Here is a 19199-nt window from a genome sequence, read left to right as displayed (position 1 = left end):
AGAGATCTCACCCATTTAAAGTTTGAGAATAGGTTGAGGTCGTTTCGGCCCCAAGGCCTCTAATCATTCGCTTTACCAGATGAGACTCGCGCGCGTTCCGTGCGGAACGGCCTAGTGCCAGCTATCCTGAGGGAAACTTCGGAGGGAACCAGCTACTAGATGGTTCGATTAGTCTTTCGCCCCTATACCCAGTTCCGACGATCGATTTGCACGTCAGAATCGCTACGGACCTCCATCAGGGTTTCCCCTGACTTCGTCCTGACCAGGCATAGTTCACCATCTTTCGGGTCCCAACGTGTACGCTCTGGGTGCGCCTCTTCTCGCAATGAGAACGAGACGCCCCGGGAGTGCGGAGCCGCATCGCGACGCGGCCCATCCTCCCTCGGTCGACAACCAGGGCCGACCTTCACTTTCATTACGCCTTTAGGTATCGCTGATCCCAATGACTCGCGTACATGTTAGACTCCTTGGTCCGTGTTTCAAGACGGGTCCTAAGAGTACCCAAAGCAGTAGCGGCGCCGACCGGTATCGGTCCCCGAGTTGCCCCGGGAACGTTTGCAGGCCTGTCGAAGGTTAACCGTACGACCAACAGCGGGCCAGGACCGGTGACGGCGCTAGGTCCGTAAGCCTCCGTGTACCGTGGCGCGCGCTTGCGACGGCCTCGACGCACTCCCGCGTGTGTGAGCTGCGGCCTGATACCTTGCGTGTACCGCCGGGCAGCCGGCCGGGCGACCGAGGGTTTGACGGCGTGCCGTGTTACCGGCGACGCGTCAGACACCGCACCCGGGCCGTAGACCGACACCCAGCGGGTCGCGACGTTCTACTAGGGGAGAAGTGCACGACGACGAAAACGCCGGACATCGGCGCGCGGCAGCGTGCCCGCGCGCGAGCCGTGAGGCCCCGCGGGGCATCGCCCACCGACGCGAAGCCAGCGTCGCTGACGATGAATCTCCCCGTTCGATCTTTTGGGTTTCTTAGGTTTACCCCTGAACGGTTTCACGTACTCTTGAACTCTCTCTTCAAAGTTCTTTTCAACTTTCCCTCACGGTACTTGTTCGCTATCGGTCTCGTGGTCGTATTTAGCCTTAGATGGAGTTTACCACCCACTTAGAGCTGCACTCTCAAGCAACCCGACTCTAAGGAGAGATCCTCCCGAGACGCGCACCGGTCGCTACGGGCCTGGCACCCTCTGCGGGTAAGTGGCCCCATTCAAGATGGACTTGGACGCGACGCGGCACCTCGGGATAAGCGGACCCTCCCAAACACCACATTTCCCTGCGGCGGAACCGCGGGATTCGGTGCTGGGCTCTTTCCTGTTCGCTCGCCGCTACTAAGGAAATCCTGGTTAGTTTCTTTTCCTCCGCTTAATAATATGCTTAAATTCAGCGGGTGATCTCGCCTGCTCTGAGGTCGTCAAAAGAAATTGTCGTGAGGCTGTACTATATATATATAATACGAAGAAGGCGAGACGACGACGACGACGACGCGAGAGAAAAGAGAAACGCAACGCGGCGAAACGCCGCGCGCGAGCGCTTGGTTAGACTACGCCGCGTGCCCCGGTCAAGAGCTGCTACCATACATAGCGCTTTCGTGGACTCGGGAACACGCGCGGTCGACCCGCGCGCGATCTCTCACCTCGCACACACTTTTGCTGCGCAGGGGGCGATCGGTGCACGCAAAATATTTGAAAGAAGAGACGAAGGGAAAATGAGAAAACGAACGAGGCATAGAGAACAACCGCGAGAGCGTGGTGGTCTTTCGTCGACGTTGCGTCAACCGCGCCGCGATCCGCGCGCCCGCGCGCGCCAACCAACCGACCACGACGACAACTGGCCAGCCAGCCCGACGCGAACGTCGGAGGCCGGTTTGCGCGTCGTGGTGGCGTCGGCAACGCGACTGCGGCGGCGGCCGGCAGCAGCTGCAGCGGCGACGACCACTCTCTCTCTCTCTTATAATACGGTCAGGTTCTCTCGTATCTTTGCTTCGTCGTATATATCTCTAAAATCCCTCCTCTCGAGTTTCCTTTGCGTTGGCGGCGGTAAAGCGACGATATGCGCTCTGTGCAGAAGGAGAACGAGGAGGCGCGCGATTATCTCGCGGCCTCTATTCTCCTCTCCGATCTTCATTCGAAGAAGGAGAGGAAAACTCAAACTCGGTTCTCCGCGCTCCTTATGAACTACTTCTCCGTGGATCAGCCTTGGATCCCGCGCGCGCCGCAAGCGGCACACAGGCCACCTTCCGGGAGTACAAGCGCGAACGAATTGTCGGCTTGTTTCACTCCGGGCGGCGGCGCGCGAGAGGCAGATCTACTCTTTTTCGTTCGGCGCGTATATACGTATAACGTATAAACTCCTTGCAAGAGCTCGCCACGTTTATCACCACCGCGCACGTCCTTCCCTCCCGTGCGTGTGTGCGTGCGTGCGTCTCTCTGCGATTCTCGATCGCATCTTTCGGTCGGTCGTCGTTCATTCGTTCGACCCTCAAACCTCGTTATTTCGGACGACGCCCAACGGGGGCGCGAGTACGCCGCCGTTCCGCGAGTATAGAGAGCGCGCGCAGAGAGCGCGAGAGCCTTCGTAAAACCCTGATGGAATCCAGCAACTCGCCGCGTGGATAGCGTGCGTAGTGTGCCTGATACCCCGGGGAAGGCGTCATCGACGACTCCTCGCTTCTCTTCTCTTTTCTCGTGGATGCGGGTATAACTCTCTCGCCGGCCGCCGCGATCGGGCGAACGTCCAACGAATCGCTCGTACGCGGCCGTCGAAACGGCGCGCGCAAGCAGTTTGTCTTCGATAAAACGACCCTCAGCCAGGCGTGGTCCGGGAATTGTATCCGTGGACCGCAATGTGCGTTCGAAATGTCGATGTTCATGTGTCCTGCAGTTCACAAGTTGACGCGCAATTAGCTGCGTTCTTCATCGACCCACGAGCCAAGTGATCCACCGTTCAGGGTAATCGTTCCTTCGCGCACCAAGTACGCTCTATCAAGGAATAGACAACAATGTGCGTCTTCTTCGTTTTGGCCCTTCGATCAGCCTGGCCGCGCGTCCGAGCACGCGCGGACCGCCGCCCCTGTTACGGGGGCTACGGCACAATAATGGAGAGAGAGGGAGACGTCGGTTGTCGGCGCGGTGCGAAAACCAAGAGGTTGCGTCTCTCGCGAAGCGGGAGCCGGGGCGGAACTCTTTGAAAAACCATCGGGGTCGAAAATGACTAGCATATTCGACGAACCCTTCAGCGCGCGCGATCGCGCGCGCGCGGGACCGGAGGAAGAGCAGCGGCGAGAATCGTCGCACTCTCCACTCCTCGCCCGGCGCGCACGACGACGCGGCAGCATAGGTTACCACCGGTACGCGGCGCATTCGCGCGCACCGCAACGCGTCCGAATCGCGGAGATAGAGGCAGCGCGCGAGCGCGCCTCCGTAGTCTCCTTCTCACCGATCCTGATCCGCGAGCGGGCGCGCATATAGATGCACCTTCGCGCTCCTCCTGGATTCGCACAACGAGACCAACCGGCCGCGCTAGCCCCGGCTAAGGGGCGCGCTGAGCGCGGTGGTCCGCGCAACAGGTCGTTCGAAGCGCGCGAGAGACAGAGAGTCGGAGAATCTCCGCAGGAAACGAGAGAGAGAGAATGCAAAGAGCGTAATACGGCAATGCGTACAACTCTCGAATCTCTCTTCTTCTCCACAATATGCCCGGGGTCCTCTCTCGCTTTGAGCTCTCGAGATCTCGACACACTCGTCCCGACCGACAATCCTCTCTTATACGACGGCGACGAATGCGGCGCACACCGCAGCACGCCACCGTTGGCGGCGTGTGAGCGCGCACGCGGTCGTTGCGTCGCATAAACTATTCTCTCCTCTCGATCTCGCAATTTTGCTCGAGCGAAGCGTCGCGTCTCGCGACGGACGCTCCGACGAGGAGTGGGAAGGCGGCGCGGACTCGGAAGACGCGATGTCTCGCGTGCGATTAGATTTTGCGCCCCTTCAGCCACTCTCGACACAACTCGCAGAGTCGTGTTCTAGCTTGTCTGCCCCGTATCGCGGCAGGCAACGTAGTACACGTTACCGTGCGCGCGTACGGTTCCTCGTCCATGCAGTCGCCGGCCGCTGCGCGCTCGTCACGAGAACGGTGCACACAGAGCAGCAGGACCTCCGGAACGTTAATGATCCTTCCGCAGGTTCACCTACGGAAACCTTGTTACGACTTTTACTTCCTCTAAATGATCAAGTTTGGTCATCTTCCCGGCAACATCGGCAATGCCGACGCATTGCCGCGCACCAGTCCGAAGACCTCACTAAATCATTCAATCGGTAGTAGCGACGGGCGGTGTGTACAAAGGGCAGGGACGTAATCAACGCGAGCTTATGACTCGCGCTTACTGGGAATTCCTCGTTCATGGGGAACAATTGCAAGCCCCAATCCCTAGCACGAAGGAGGTTCAGCGGGTTACCCGGGCCTTTCGGCCAGGGAACACACGCTGATTCCTTCAGTGTATCGCGCGTGCGGCCCAGAACATCTAAGGGCATCACAGACCTGTTATTGCTCAATCTCGTGCGGCTAGAAGCCGCCTGTCCCTCTAAGAAGATTTGTTTGTACGTTGGTAGTAAAAACCCGCCGGCCGAAGCCGGGGCCTTCGAATACCATAAGGTACGCCTATTTAGCAGGCTAGAGTCTCGTTCGTTATCGGAATTAACCAGACAAATCGCTCCACCAACTAAGAACGGCCATGCACCACCACCCACCGAATCAAGAAAGAGCTATCAATCTGTCAATCCTTCCGGTGTCTGGGCCTGGTGAGGTTTCCCGTGTTGAGTCAAATTAAGCCGCAGGCTCCACTCCTGGTGGTGCCCTTCCGTCAATTCCTTTAAGTTTCAGCTTTGCAACCATACTTTCCCCGGAACCCAAAAGCTTTGGTTTCCCGGAAGCTGCCCGCCGAGTCATCGGAGGAACTTCGGCGGATCGCTAGCTGGCATCGTTTATGGTTAGAACTAGGGCGGTATCTGATCGCCTTCGAACCTCTAACTTTCGTTCTTGATTAATGAAAACATTTTTGGCAAATGCTTTCGCTTCTGTCCGTCTTGCGACGATCCAAGAATTTCACCTCTAACGTCGCAATACGAATGCCCCCATCTGTCCCTATTAATCATTACCTCGGGGTTCCGAAAACCAACAAAATAGAACCGAGGTCCTATTCCATTATTCCATGCACGCAGTATTCAGGCGAGGATAGCCTGCTTTAAGCACTCTAATTTGTTCAAAGTAAACGTACCGGCCCGACTCGACACTCAGTAAAGAGCACCGCGACGGGATATTAGTTTGGGCGGCCCCTCGCGGGGCTAAGCCCACCGGTAGGACGTCCCACATCACGCCAGTTAAACACCGCGAGCGGTGAACCGACGGTGTGCGACACAGATTCAACTACGAGCTTTTTAACCGCAACAACTTTAATATACGCTATTGGAGCTGGAATTACCGCGGCTGCTGGCACCAGACTTGCCCTCAATGGATCCTCGTTAAAGGATTTAAAGTGTACTCATTCCGATTACGGGGCCTCGGATGAGTCCCGTATCGTTATTTTTCGTCACTACCTCCCCGTGCCGGGAGTGGGTAATTTGCGCGCCTGCTGCCTTCCTTGGATGTGGTAGCCGTTTCTCAGGCTCCCTCTCCGGAATCGAACCCTGATTCCCCGTTACCCGTTACAACCATGGTAGGCGCAGAACCTACCATCGACAGTTGATAAGGCAGACATTTGAAAGATGCGTCGCCGGTGCTAGGACCGTACGATCAGCACAAAGTTATTCAGAGTCGCCAAAATAAACGGTGGACGCACGGAGATCCGCACGCCACCGATTGGTTTTGATCTAATAAAAGCGTCCCTTCCATCACTGGTCGGGACTCTGTTTTGCATGTATTAGCTCTAGAATTACCACAGTTATCCAAGTAAATGTGGGTACAATCTAATGAACCATAACTGATTTAATGAGCCATTCGCGGTTTCACCTTAATTCGGCATGCACTGAGACATGCATGGCTTAATCTTTGAGACAAGCATATGACTACTGGCAGGATCAACCAGGGAGCTTCGTGTGTGCGATCGCGGTTACTCGCGGTGGAGCAACGCGAAAGACAACGCTACGCTGCTACGGACACTCCGCGAGGAAGAGCCGTGCGCGTTTCGTGTGTCGTTAATGCCGCCGGAACTTTTCGAGCCGGTCGACGGACACGCTTTTCGTATTTATATATACCTTAACGGTATGAAAGATCAAATTTTGTTCTCATTCACCCATAACAGCGGCTTGTAAGGCCGCTTAGCCCTGACGCTAGACCGATCCGATCTGAGACGTCGTGGAGCACTGTTCGTTCAACGGTGCCAGCGGTGAGAACACCGAGGCACCGGTTGAAAATTATTTCGCTACGGCGTACAAGTAAGCGGGAACGGCGACATCGTCAAAGATCTCGCCGAAACCGACACTCTCGTATCCGTGGAGTTGATGTTCGGTAAGCGCAACGATACGTCCGCACGCTTGCTCGGAAGCGAGGGACGATCGCGCGTCCAACACGTAAGTGCGCGCCACATATGAGCCATTCGGTCTCTCGACACCGACTCGTGGCAATGCTGTGTCTTATAGTACCGAACCGGGCGGCCGGGCGGTCGGCGACGCACGGTCTAACGCACGGCGGTATATGGGCGCCGGCGGTGAAATTTCGACGCCGCGCGGACTTAGCCGCTGCGGCGCACGGTAGTTACCTCCGCGTCAAAGATCTCGAGCTCCGTGTTGTTTTACGGCTCGGAGGTACGTACGGACCGCACGAACGGCAGAGTCCTCGAGATACAAAATTTCTTCGTCAAGTATTCACCAATTCCTTCGCTATCCGGCCTCGAAACGATCGCCGAGAGCTTGGCGCACAATTGGCCGAATGTCGGCAAGACGCCCGAACGCTCTCGAAAAAGAGAACCGAAATTCTCGCACTCAGCGCAGTGCAAAACACTTTAAAAATCTCTCTCGAGCGAAAGACACTTTCGTACGCACCGCAGTGCTTCGCCGAGCTCGGTTATACATACGCCGTAACGCTACGGTACGACCAGACCTAGAGCTCGCATGCATCGTGTTGTGCACGAGTCGCCTCAGCGACGACACCTCTTACAGTACCGAACCGAGCGGCCGGGCGGTCGGCGACGCACGGTCTAACGCACGGCGGTATATGGGCGCCGGCGGTGAAATTTCGACGCCGCGCGGACTTAGCCGCTGCGGCGCACGGTAGTTACCTCCGCGTCAAAGATCTCGAGCTCCGTGTTGTTTTACGGCTCGGAGGTACGTACGGACCGCACGAACGGCAGAGTCCTCGAGATACAAAATTTCTTCGTCAAGTATTCACCAATTCCTTCGCTATCCGGCCTCGAAACGATCGCCGAGAGCTTGGCGCACATTTGGCCGAATGTCGGCAAGACGCCCGAAAGATCTCACAAAGAGAACCAAAGTTCTCGTAGTAAGCGCGAAGCTAAATTCTCTCAAAAAGCGTTCTAGTGCGAACGACACTTTTGTACGCACCGCAGTGCTTCGCCGAGCTCGGTTATACATACGCCGTAACGCTACGGTACGACCAGACCGCGAGCTCGCATGCACCGTGTTGTGCACGAGTCGCCGCAGCGACGACACCTCTTACAGTACCGAACCGAGCGGCCGGGCGGTCGGCGACGCACGGTCTAACGCACGGCGGTATATGGGCGCCGGCGGTGAAATTTCGACGCCGCGCGGACTTAGCCGCTGCGGCGCACGGTAGTTACCTCCGCGTCAAAGATCTCGAGCTCCGTGTTGTTTTACGGCTCGGAGGTACGTACGGACCGCACGAACGGCAGAGTCCTCGAGATACAAAATTTCTTCGTCACGTATTCACCAATTCCTTCGCTATCCGGCCTCGAAACGATCGCCGAGAGCTTGGCGCACATTTGGCCGAATGTCGGCAAGACGCCCGAAAGATCTCAAAAGAGAACCAAAGTTCTCGTAGTAAGCGCGAAGCTAAATTCTCTCAAAAAGCGTTCTAGTGCGAACGACACTTTTGTACGCACCGCAGTGCTTCGCCGAGCTCGGTTATACATACGCCGTAACGCTACGGTACGACCAGACCGCGAGCTCGCATGCATCGTGTTGTGCACGAGTCGCCGCAGCGACGACACCTCTTACAGTACCGAACCGAGCGGCCGGGCGGTCGGCGACGCACGGTCTAACGCACGGCGGTATATGGGCGCCGGCGGTGAAATTTCGACGCCGCGCGGACTTAGCCGCTGCGGCGCACGGTAGTTACCTCCGCGTCAAAGATCTCGAGCTCCGTGTTGTTTTACGGCTCGGAGGTACGTACGGACCGCACGAACGGCAGAGTCCTCGAGATACAAAATTTCTTCGTCACGTATTCACCAATTCCTTCGCTATCCGGCCTCGAAACGATCGCCGAGAGCTTGGCGCACATTTGGCCGAATGTCGGCAAGACGCCCGAAAGATCTCAAAAGAGAACCAAAGTTCTCGTAGTAAGCGCGAAGCTAAATTCTCTCAAAAAGCGTTCTAGTGCGAACGACACTTTTGTACGCACCGCAGTGCTTCGCCGAGCTCGGTTATACATACGCCGTAACGCTACGGTACGACCAGACCGCGAGCTCGCATGCATCGTGTTGTGCACGAGTCGCCGCAGCGACGACACCTCTTACAGTACCGAACCGAGCGGCCGGGCGGTCGGCGACGCACGGTCTAACGCACGGCGGTATATGGGCGCCGGCGGTGAAATTTCGACGCCGCGCGGACTTAGCCGCTGCGGCGCACGGTAGTTACCTCCGCGTCAAAGATCTCGAGCTCCGTGTTGTTTTACGGCTCGGAGGTACGTACGGACCGCACGAACGGCAGAGTCCTCGAGATACAAAATTTCTTCGTCACGTATTCACCAATTCCTTCGCTATCCGGCCTCGAAACGATCGCCGAGAGCTTGGCGCACATTTGGCCGAATGTCGGCAAGACGCCCGAAAGATCTCAAAAGAGAACCAAAGTTCTCGTAGTAAGCGCGAAGCTAAATTCTCTCAAAAAGCGTTCTAGTGCGAACGACACTTTTGTACGCACCGCAGTGCTTCGCCGAGCTCGGTTATACATACGCCGTAACGCTACGGTACGACCAGACCGCGAGCTCGCATGCATCGTGTTGTGCACGAGTCGCCGCAGCGACGACACCTCTTACAGTACCGAACCGAGCGGCCGGGCGGTCGGCGACGCACGGTCTAACGCACGGCGGTATATGGGCGCCGGCGGTGAAATTTCGACGCCGCGCGGACTTAGCCGCTGCGGCGCACGGTAGTTACCTCCGCGTCAAAGATCTCGAGCTCCGTGTTGTTTTACGGCTCGGAGGTACGTACGGACCGCACGAACGGCAGAGTCCTCGAGATACAAAATTTCTTCGTCACGTATTCACCAATTCCTTCGCTATCCGGCCTCGAAACGATCGCCGAGAGCTTGGCGCACATTTGGCCGAATGTCGGCAAGACGCCCGAAAGATCTCAAAAGAGAACCAAAGTTCTCGTAGTAAGCGCGAAGCTAAATTCTCTCAAAAAGCGTTCTAGTGCGAACGACACTTTTGTACGCACCGCAGTGCTTCGCCGAGCTCGGTTATACATACGCCGTAACGCTACGGTACGACCAGACCGCGAGCTCGCATGCATCGTGTTGTGCACGAGTCGCCGCAGCGACGACACCTCTTACAGTACCGAACCGAGCGGCCGGGCGGTCGGCGACGCACGGTCTAACGCACGGCGGTATATGGGCGCCGGCGGTGAAATTTCGACGCCGCGCGGACTTAGCCGCTGCGGCGCACGGTAGTTACCTCCGCGTCAAAGATCTCGAGCTCCGTGTTGTTTACGGCTCGGAGGTACGTACGGACCGCACGAACGGCAGAGTCCTCGAGATACAAAATTTCTTCGTCACGTATTCACCAATTCCTTCGCTATCCGGCCTCGAAACGATCGCCGAGCTTGGCGCACATTTGGCCGAATGTCGGCAAGACGCCCGAAAGATCTCAAAGAGAACCAAAGTTCTCGTAGTAAGCGCGAAGCTAAATTCTCTCAAAAAGCGTTCTAGTGCGAACGACACTTTTGTACGCACCGCAGTGCTTCGCCGAGCTCGGTTATACATACGCCGTAACGCTACGGTACGACCAGACCGCGAGCTCGCATGCACCGTGTTGTGCACGAGTCGCCGCAGCGACGACACCTCTTACAGTACCGAACCGAGCGGCCGGGCGGTCGGCGACGCACGGTCTAACGCACGGCGGTATATGGGCGCCGGCGGTGAAATTTCGACGCCGCGCGGACTTAGCCGCTGCGGCGCACGGTAGTTACCTCCGCGTCAAAGATCTCGAGCTCCGTGTTGTTTACGGCTCGGAGGTACGTACGGACCGCACGAACGGCAGAGTCCTCGAGATACAAAATTTCTTCGTCACGTATTCACCAATTCCTTCGCTATCCGGCCTCGAAACGATCGCCGAGAGCTTGGCGCACATTTGGCCGAATGTCGGCAAGACGCCCGAAAGATCTCACAAAGAGAACCAAAGTTCTCGTAGTAAGCGCGAAGCTAAATTCTCTCAAAAAGCGTTCTAGTGCGAACGACACTTTTGTACGCACCGCAGTGCTTCGCCGAGCTCGGTTATACATACGCCGTAACGCTACGGTACGACCAGACCGCGAGCTCGCATGCATCGTGTTGTGCACGAGTCGCCGCAGCGACGACACCTCTTACAGTACCGAACCGAGCGGCCGGGCGGTCGGCGACGCACGGTCTAACGCACGGCGGTATATGGGCGCCGGCGGTGAAATTTCGACGCCGCGCGGACTTAGCCGCTGCGGCGCACGGTAGTTACCTCCGCGTCAAAGATCTCGAGCTCCGTGTTGTTTCGGCTCGGAGTTACTTCCGGACCGCACGAACGGCAAAGTCCTCGAGATCGTGTTTCTTCGTCACGTATTCACCAATTCCTTCGCTATCCGGCCTCGAAACGATCGCCGAGAGCTTGGCGCACATTGGCCGAATGTCGGCAAGACGCGAAGATCTCAAAAAGAGAGCAAAGTTCTCGTAGTAAGCGCGAAGCTAAATTCTCTCAAAAAGCGTTCTAGTGCGAACGACACTTTTGTACGCACCGCAGTGCTTCGCCGAGCTCGGTTATACTTACGCCGTAACGCTACGGTACGACCAGACCGAGCTCTCGCATGCATCGTGTTGAGTCGCCGCAGCGACGACACCTCTTACAGTACCGAACCGAGCGGCCGGGCGGTCGGCGACGCACGGTCTAACGCACGGCGGTATATGGGCGCCGGCGGTGGGTTTCGACGCCGCGCGGACTTAGCCGCTGCGGCGCACGGTAGTTACTTCCGCGTCAAAGATCGCGAGCCTCGTGTTGCTTTCGGCTCGGAGTTACTTCCGCGCGGTCGATCGGCAAAGTACGCGAGCCTCGTGTTGCTTTCGGCACGTATTCACCAATTCCTTCGCAATCCGGCCTCGAAACGATCGCCGAGAGCTTGGCGCACTTTGGCCGAATGTCGGCAAGACGCCGAAGATCTCAAAGAAGAACCAAAGTTCTCGTAGTAAGCGCGAAACTAAATTCTCTCAAAAAGCGTTCTAGTGCGAACGACACTTTTGTACGCACCGCAGTGCTTCGCCGAGCTCGGTTATACTTACGCCGTAACGCTACGGTACGACCAGACCGAGTTGCTCGCGGCTCGTGTTGTTCCGCGAGTCGCCGCAGCAACGAGCACCTCTTACAGTACCGAACCGAGCGGCCGGGCGGTCGGCGACGCACGGTCTAACGCACGGCGGTATATGGGCGCCGGCGGTGAAATTTCGACGCCGCGTGGACTTTCCGCTGCGGCACACGGTAGTTACCTCCGCGTCAAGATACGCGAGCCTCGTGTTGCTTTCGGCTCGGAGTTACTTCCGCCGGTCCGAACGGCAAAGTACGCGAGCCTCGTGTTTCTTCGTCTCGTATTCACTTCCGCGCTATCCGGCCTCGAAAGTCGCGAGCAGCGCACTTTGGCCGGTGTCGGCAAGACGCCCGAAAGATCTCAAAGAGAACCAAAGTTCTCGTAGTAAGCGCGAAGCTAAATTCTCTCAAAAAGCGTTCTAGTGCGAACGACGCTGTACACCGCAGTGCTTCGCCGAGCTCGGTTATACTTACGCCGTAACGCTACGGTACGACCAGACCGAGAGCTCGCATGCCGTGTTGTGCACGAGTCGCCCAGCGACGACACCTCTTACAGTACCGAACCGAGCGGCCGGGCGGTCGGCGACGCACGGTCTAACGCACGGCGTATATGGGCGCCGGCGGTGAAATTTCGACGCCGCGCGCGACTTAGCCGCTGCGGCGCACGGTAGTTACTTCCGCGTCAGATCGCGAGCCTCGTGTTGCTTTCGGCTCGGAGTTACTTCCGCGCGAACGGCAAAGTACGCGAGCCTCGTGTTGCTTTCGTCACGTATTACTTCCGCGCTATCCGGCCTCGAAACGATCGCGAGAGCTTGGCGCACTTTGGCCGAATGTCGGCAAGACGCCCGAAAGATCTCAAAAAGAGAACCAAAGTTCTCGTAGTAAGCGCGAAACTAAATTCTCTCAAAAAGCGTTCTAGTGCGAACGACACTTTTGTACGCACCGCAGTGCTTCGCCGAGCTCGGTTATACTTACGCCGTAACGCTACGGTACGACCAGACCGAGAGCTCGCATGCACCGTGTTGTGCACGAGTCGCCGCAGCGGCGACACCTCTTACAGTACCGAACCGAGCGGCCGGGCGGTCGGCGACGCGCGGTCTAACGCACGGCGGTATATGGGCGCCGGCGGTGAAATTTCGACGCCGCGCGGACTTAGCCGCAGCGAAGTACGCGAGCCTCGTGTTGCTTTCGGTAGTTACTTCCGAGCGGTCCGACCGTCAAGTACGCGAGCCTCGTGTTGCTTTCGGCTCGGAGTTACTTCCGTGCGGTCCGATCGGCAAAGTACGCGAGCCTCGTGTTGCTTTCGGCGTCGTTACTTCCGCGCGGTCCGATCGTCAAAGTACGCGAGCCTCGTGTTGCTTTCGGCTCGGAGTTACTTCCGCGCGGTCCTAGCGGCAAAGTACGCGAGCCTCGTGTTGCTTTCGGCTCGGAGTTACTTCCGCGCGGTCCGATCGGCAAAGTACGCGAGCCTCGTGTTGCTTTCGGCGGTTACTTCCGCGCGGTCCTAGCGGCAAAGTACGCGAGCCTCGTGTTGCTTTCGGCTCGGGTTACTTCCGCGCGGTCCTAGCGGCAAAGTACGCGAGCCTCGTGTTGCTTTCGGCTCAGGTTACTTCCGCGCGGTCCGATCGGCAAAGTACGCGAGCCTCGTGTTGCTTTCGGCTCGGAGTTACTTCCGCGCGGTTCTAGCGGCAAAGTACGCGAGCCTCGTGTTGCTTTCGGCTCGGAGTTACTTCCGCGCGGTCCTAGCGGCAAAGTACGCGAGCCTCGTGTTGCTTTCGGCTCGGAGTTACTACCGCGCGGTCCTAGCGACAAAGTACGCGAGCCTCGTGTTGCTTTCGGCTCGGAGTTACTTCCGCGCGGTCCGATCGGCAAAGTACGCGAGCCTCGTGTTGCTTTCGGCTCGGGGTTACTTCCGCGCGGTCCGAGCGGCAAAGTACGCGAGCCTCGTGTTGCTTTCGGCTCGGAGTTACTTCCGCGCGGTCCTAGCGGCAAAGTACGCGAGCCTCGTGTTGCTTTCGGGGCGGAGTTACTTCCGCGCGGTCCGATCGGCAAAGTACGCGAGCCTCGTGTTGCTTTCGGCTCGGAGTTACTTCCGAGCGGTCCGACCGTCAAAGTCCGCGAGCCTCGTGTTGCTTTCGGCTCAGGTTACTTCCGCGCGGTCGAGCGGCAAAGTACGCGAGCCTCGTGTTGCTTTCGGGTCGGAGTTACTTTCGCGCGGTCCGATCGGCAAAGTACGCGAGCCTCGTGTTGCTTTCGGCTCGGAGTTACTTCCGCGCGGTCCGAGCGGCAAAGTACGCGAGCCTCGTGTTGCTTTCGGGTCGGAGTTACTTCCGCGCGGTCCGATCGGCAAAGTACGCGAGCCTCGTGTTGCTTTCGGCTCGGAGTTACTTCCGCGCGGTCCTAGCGGCAAAGTACGCGAGCCTCGTGTTGCTTTCGGCTCGGAGTTACTTCCGCGCGGTCCTAGCGGCAAAGTACGCGAGCCTCGTGTTGCTTTCGGCTCGGAGTTACTTCCGCGCGGTCCGTCGGCAAAGTACGCGAGCCTCGTGTTGCTTTCGGCTCGGAGTTACCCGGCGGTCCGACCGTCAAAGTCCGCGAGCCTCGTGTTGCTTTCGGCTCGGGTTACTTCCGCGCGGTCCTAGCGGCAAAGTACGCGAGCCTCGTGTTGCTTTCGGGTCGGGTGCTTCCGCGCGGTCCGATCGGCAAAGTACGCGACCTCGTGTTGCTTTCTTCGAGTTACTTCCGCGCGGTCTAGCGGCAAAGTACGCGAGCCTCGTGTTGCTTTCGGCTCGGAGTGCTTCCGCGCGGTTTCGCGGCAAAGTACGCGAGCCTCGTGTTGCTTTCGGCTCGGAGTTACTTCCGCGCGGTCCGATCGGCAAAGTACGCGAGCCTCGTGTTGCTTTCGGCTCGGAGTTACTTCCGCGCGGTTCTAGCGGCAAAGTACGCGAGCCTCGTGTTGCTTTCGGCTCGGAGTTACTTCCGCGCGGTCCTAGCGGCAAAGTACACGAGCCTCGTGTTGCTTTCGGCTCGGAGTTACTTCCGCGCGGTTTTAGCGACAAAGTACGCGAGCCTCGTGTTGCTTTCGGCTCGGAGTTACTTCCGCGCGGTCCGATCGGCAAGTACGCGCCTCGTGTTGCTTTCGGCTCGGAGTTACTTCCGCGCAGTCCTAGCGGCAAAGTACGCGAGCCTCGTGTTGCTTTCGGCTCGGAGTTACTTCCGCGCGGTCCTAACGACAAAGTACGCGAGCCTCGTGTTGCTTTCGGCTCGGAGTTACTTCCGCGCGGTCCGATCGGCAAAGTACGCGAGCCTCGTGTTGCTTTCGGCTCGGAGTTACTTCCGCGCGGTCCGACCGTCAAAGTACGCGAGCCTCGTGTTGCTTTCGGCTCGGAGTTACTTCCGCGCGGTCCTAGCGGCAAAGTACGCGAGCCTCGTGTTGCTTTCGGCTCGGAGTTACTTCCGCGCGGTCCGATCGGCAAAGTACGCGAGCCTCGTGTTGCTCGTCGGAGTTACTTCCGCGCGGTCTAGCGGCAAAGTACGCGAGCCTCGTGTTGCTTTCGGGTCGGAGTTACTTCCGCGCGGTCCGATCGGCAAAGTACGCGAGCCTCGTGTTGCTTTCGGCAGGTTGCTCGCGGTCTAGCGGCAAGTACGCGAGCCTCGTGTTGCTTTCGGCTTCGAGTTACTTCCGCGCGGTCCTAGCGGCAAAGTACGCGAGCCTCGTGTTGCTTTCGGCTCGGAGTTACTTCCGCGCGGTCCGATCGGCAAAGTACGCGAGCCTCGTGTTGCTTTCGGCTCGGAGTTACTTCCGCGCGGTCTAGCGGCAAGTACGCGAGCCTCGTGTTGCTTTCGGCTTGTGGCTACTTTCGAGCGGTTCGGACAACAAAGTCCGCGAGCCCTGTGTTACTACTGCTCGGGGCTGCTTCCGAACGTTTCGGGCAATCAACTTTTGTTCTCCGTATTGTTTTTAAGCTATCTTGGCTATTTTCTCGTAAAAGTTAAATTTTCGCGTTTTGTGCTGTTGAGCTCTCTGCTGGCGATCGTCTATGTTCTTAAATCTCGTGTTATTTTCTTGAGCTCTTCGTAATTTCGGCCGACGAGCGGCTAAGTTTACGAGTTTTGTGTTGCTTTCTGCACGTAGTTACTTCCGAGCGGTTCGACCGTCAAAGTACGCGAGCCTCGTGTTGCTTTCGGCTCGGAGTTACTTCCGCGCGGTCCTAGCGACAAAGTACGCGAGCCTCGTGTTGCTTTCGGCTCGGAGTTACTTCCGCGCGGTCCGATCGGCAAAGTACGCGAGCCTCGTGTTGCTTTCGGCTCGGAGTTACTTCCGCGCGGTTCTAGCGGCAAAGTACGCGAGCCTCGTGTTGCTTTCGGCTCGGAGTTACTTCCGCGCGGTCCTAGCGGCAAAGTACGCGAGCCTCGTGTTGCTTTCGGCTCGGGGTTACTTCCGCGCGGTCCGATCGGCAAAGTACGCGAGCCTCGTGTTGCTTTCGGCTCGGAGTTACTTCCGCGCGGTCCTAGCGGCAAAGTACGCGAGCCTCGTGTTGCTTTCGGCTCGGAGTTACTTCCGCGCGGTCCTAGCGGCAAAGTACGAGCCTCGTGTTGCTTTCGGCTCGGGTTGCCCGCGCGGTCCCTAGCGACAAAGTACGCGAGCCTCGTGTTGCTTTCGGCTCGGAGTTACTTCCGCGCGGTCCGATCGGCAAAGTACGCGAGCCTCGTGTTGCTCGCTCGAGTTACTTTCCGCGCGGTCCTGAGTACTGAGCCTCGTGTTGCTTTCGCTCAGGTTACTTCCGCGCGGTCCTAGCGGCAAAGTACGCGAGCCTCGTGTTGCTTTCGGCTCGGAGTTACTTCCGCGCGGTCCGATCGGCAAAGTACGCGAGTCGTGTTGCTTTCGGCTCAGGTTACTTCCGCGCGGTCCTAGCGGCAAAGTACGCGAGCCTCGTGTTGCTTTCGGCTCGGAGTTACTTCCGCGCGGGTCGATCGGCAAAGTACGCGAGCCTCGTGTTGCTTTCGGCTCGGAGTTACTTCCGCGCGGTCCTAGCGGCAAAGTACGCGAGCCTCGTGTTGCTTTCGGCTCAGAGTTACTTCCGCGCGGTCCTAGCGGCAAAATACGCGAGCCTCGTGTTGCTTTCGGCTCGGAGTTACTTCCGCGCGGTCCGATCGGCAAAGTACGCGAGCCTCGTGTTGCTTTCGGCTCGGAGTTACTTCCGCGCGGTCCTAGCGGCAAAGTACGCGAGCCTCGTGTTGCTTTCGGCTTGTAGCTACTTTCGAGCGGTTCGGACAACAAAGTCCGCGAGCCCTGTGTTACTACTGCTCGGGGCTGCTTCCGAACGTTTCGGGCAATCAACTTTTTGTTCTCCGTATTGTTTTTTAAGCTATCTTAGCTATTTTCTCGTAAAAGTTAAATTTTCGCGTTTTGTGCTGTGTTTTCGAGCTCTCTGCTGGCGATCGTCTATGTTCTTAAATCTCGTGTTATTTTCTTGAGCTCTTCGTAATTTCGGCCGACGAGCGGCTAAGTTTACGAGTTTTGTGTTGCTTTCTGCACGTAGTTACTTCCGAGCGGTCCGACCGTCAAAGTACGCGAGCCTCGTGTTGCTTTCGGCTCGGGTTACTTCCGCGCGGTCCTAGCGACAAAGTACGCGAGCCTCGTGTTGCTTTCGGCTCAGGTTACTTCCGCGCGGTCCGATCGGCAAAGTACGCGAGCCTCGTGTTGCTTTCGGCTCGGTTACTTCCGCGCGGTCCTAGCGGCAAAAACGCGAGCCTCGTGTTGCTTTCGGCTCGGAGTTACTTCCGCGCGGTCCTAGCGGCAAAGTACGCGAGCCTCGTGTTGCTTTCGGCTCGTAGCTACTTTCGAGCGGTTCGGACAACAAAGTCCGCGAGCCCTGTGTTACTACTGCTCAGTTCCGAACGTTTCGGGCAATCAACTTTTTGTTCTCCGTATTGTTTTTTAAGCTATCTTAGCTATTTTCTCGTAAAAGTTAAATTTTCGCGTTTTGTGCTGTGTTTTCGAGCTCTCTGCTGGCGATCGTCTATGTTCTTAAATCTCGTGTTATTTTCTTGAGCTCTTCGTAATTTCGGCCGACGAGCGGCTAAGTTTACGAGTTTTGTGTTGCTTGCGTAGTTACTTCCGAGCGGTCCGACCGTCAAAGTACGCGAGCCTCGTGTTGCTTTCGGCTCGGGGTTACTTCCGCGCGGTCCTAGCGACAAAGTACGCGAGCCTCGTGTTGCTTTCGGCTCGGAGTTACTTCCGCGCGGTTCTAGCGGCAAAGTACGCGAGCCTCGTGTTGCTTTCGGCTCGGAGTTACTTCCGCGCGGTCCTAGCGGCAAAGTACGCGAGCCTCGTGTTGCTTTCGGCTCGGAGTTACTTCCGCGCGGTCCCTAGCGGCAAAGTACGCGAGCCTCGTGTTGCTTTCGGCTCGGAGTTACTTCCGCGCGGTCCGATCGGCAAAGTACGCGAGCCTCGTGTTGCTACNCAAAGTACGCGAGCCTCGTGTTGCTTTCGGCTCGGAGTTACTTCCGCGCGGTCCTAGCGACAAAGTACGCGAGCCTCGTGTTGCTTTCGGCTCCGAGTTACTTCCGCGCGGTCCGATCGGCAAAGTACGCGAGCCTCGTGTTGCTTTCGGCTCGGAGTTACTTCCGCGCGGTCCGATCGGCAAAGTACGCGAGCCTCGTGTTGCTTTCGGCTCGTAGTTACTTTCGAGCGGTTCGACGGCAAAGTCCGCGAGCCCTGTGTTGCTTCTGCTCGGAGTTGCTTCCAACGTTTCGGGCAATCAACTTTGTTCTCCGTATTGTTTTAAGCTATCTTAGCTATTTTCTCGTAAAAGTTAAATTTTCGCGTTTTGTGCTGTTTTTCGAGCTCTCTGCTGGCGATCGTCTATGTTCTTAAATCTCGTGTTATTTTCTTGAGCTCTTCGTAATTTCGGCCGACGAGCGGCTAAGATTACGAGTTTTGTGTTGCTTTCTTTCTGCACGTAGTTCCGCGCGGTCCGACCGTCAAAGTACGCGAGCCTCGTGTTGCTTTCGGCTCGGAGTTACCTCCGCGCGGTCCTAGCGACAAAGTACGCGAGCCTCGTGTTGCTTTCGGCTCGGAGTTACTTCCGCGCGGTTCGATCGGCAAAGTACGCGAGCCTCGTGTTGCTTTCGGCTCGGAGTTACCTCCGCGCGGTCCGATCGGCAAAGTACGCGAGCCTCGTGTTGCTTTCGGCTCGTAGCTACTTTCGAGCGGTCGGACAACAAAGTCCGCGAGCCCTGTGTTGCTACTGCTCGGGCTGCTTCCGAACGTTTCGCAATCAACTTTTGTTCTCCGTATTGTTTTTTTAAGCTATCTTAGCTATTTTCTCGTAAAAGTTAAATTTTCGCGTTTTGTGCTGTTTTTTCGAGCTCTCTGCTGGCGATCGTCTATGTTCTTAAATCTCGTGTTATTTTCGAGCTCTCGTAATTTCGGCCCGAGCGGCTAAGTTTACGAGTTTTGTGTTGCTTTCG

General features: G+C 57.4%; 3 non-coding genes across 3 annotated transcripts in view; all 3 read right to left on the bottom strand.

The window, feature by feature from the left end:
- The window catches only part of LOC139112800 (large subunit ribosomal RNA), a 4095-nt gene extending 2682 nt beyond the window's left edge, over nt 1-1413 (bottom strand). The window contains exon 1 of the ribosomal RNA XR_011547453.1: nt 1-1413. This exon is cut by the window's left edge and continues 2682 nt beyond it. This is a non-coding gene — a ribosomal RNA (large subunit ribosomal RNA).
- A 1385-nt stretch (nt 1414-2798) lies between these two features.
- LOC139112789 (5.8S ribosomal RNA) lies at nt 2799-2953 on the bottom strand. The gene has a single exon (XR_011547443.1). It is a non-coding gene; the product is annotated as a 5.8S ribosomal RNA (ribosomal RNA).
- A 1209-nt stretch (nt 2954-4162) lies between these two features.
- Nucleotides 4163-6081, bottom strand: LOC139112792 (small subunit ribosomal RNA). The gene has a single exon (XR_011547446.1). It is a non-coding gene; the product is annotated as a small subunit ribosomal RNA (ribosomal RNA).
- Between the last annotated feature and the right edge of the window lie 13118 nt (nt 6082-19199).

The sequence above is a fragment of the Cardiocondyla obscurior genome, unplaced genomic scaffold (assembly GCF_019399895.1).
Source record: "Cardiocondyla obscurior isolate alpha-2009 unplaced genomic scaffold, Cobs3.1 scaffold55_0_238251, whole genome shotgun sequence".
Taxonomy (NCBI): domain Eukaryota; kingdom Metazoa; phylum Arthropoda; class Insecta; order Hymenoptera; family Formicidae; genus Cardiocondyla; species Cardiocondyla obscurior.
The sequence above is the reverse complement of the archived record's forward strand: the minus strand, read 5'-3'. Positions and strand labels throughout refer to the sequence as shown.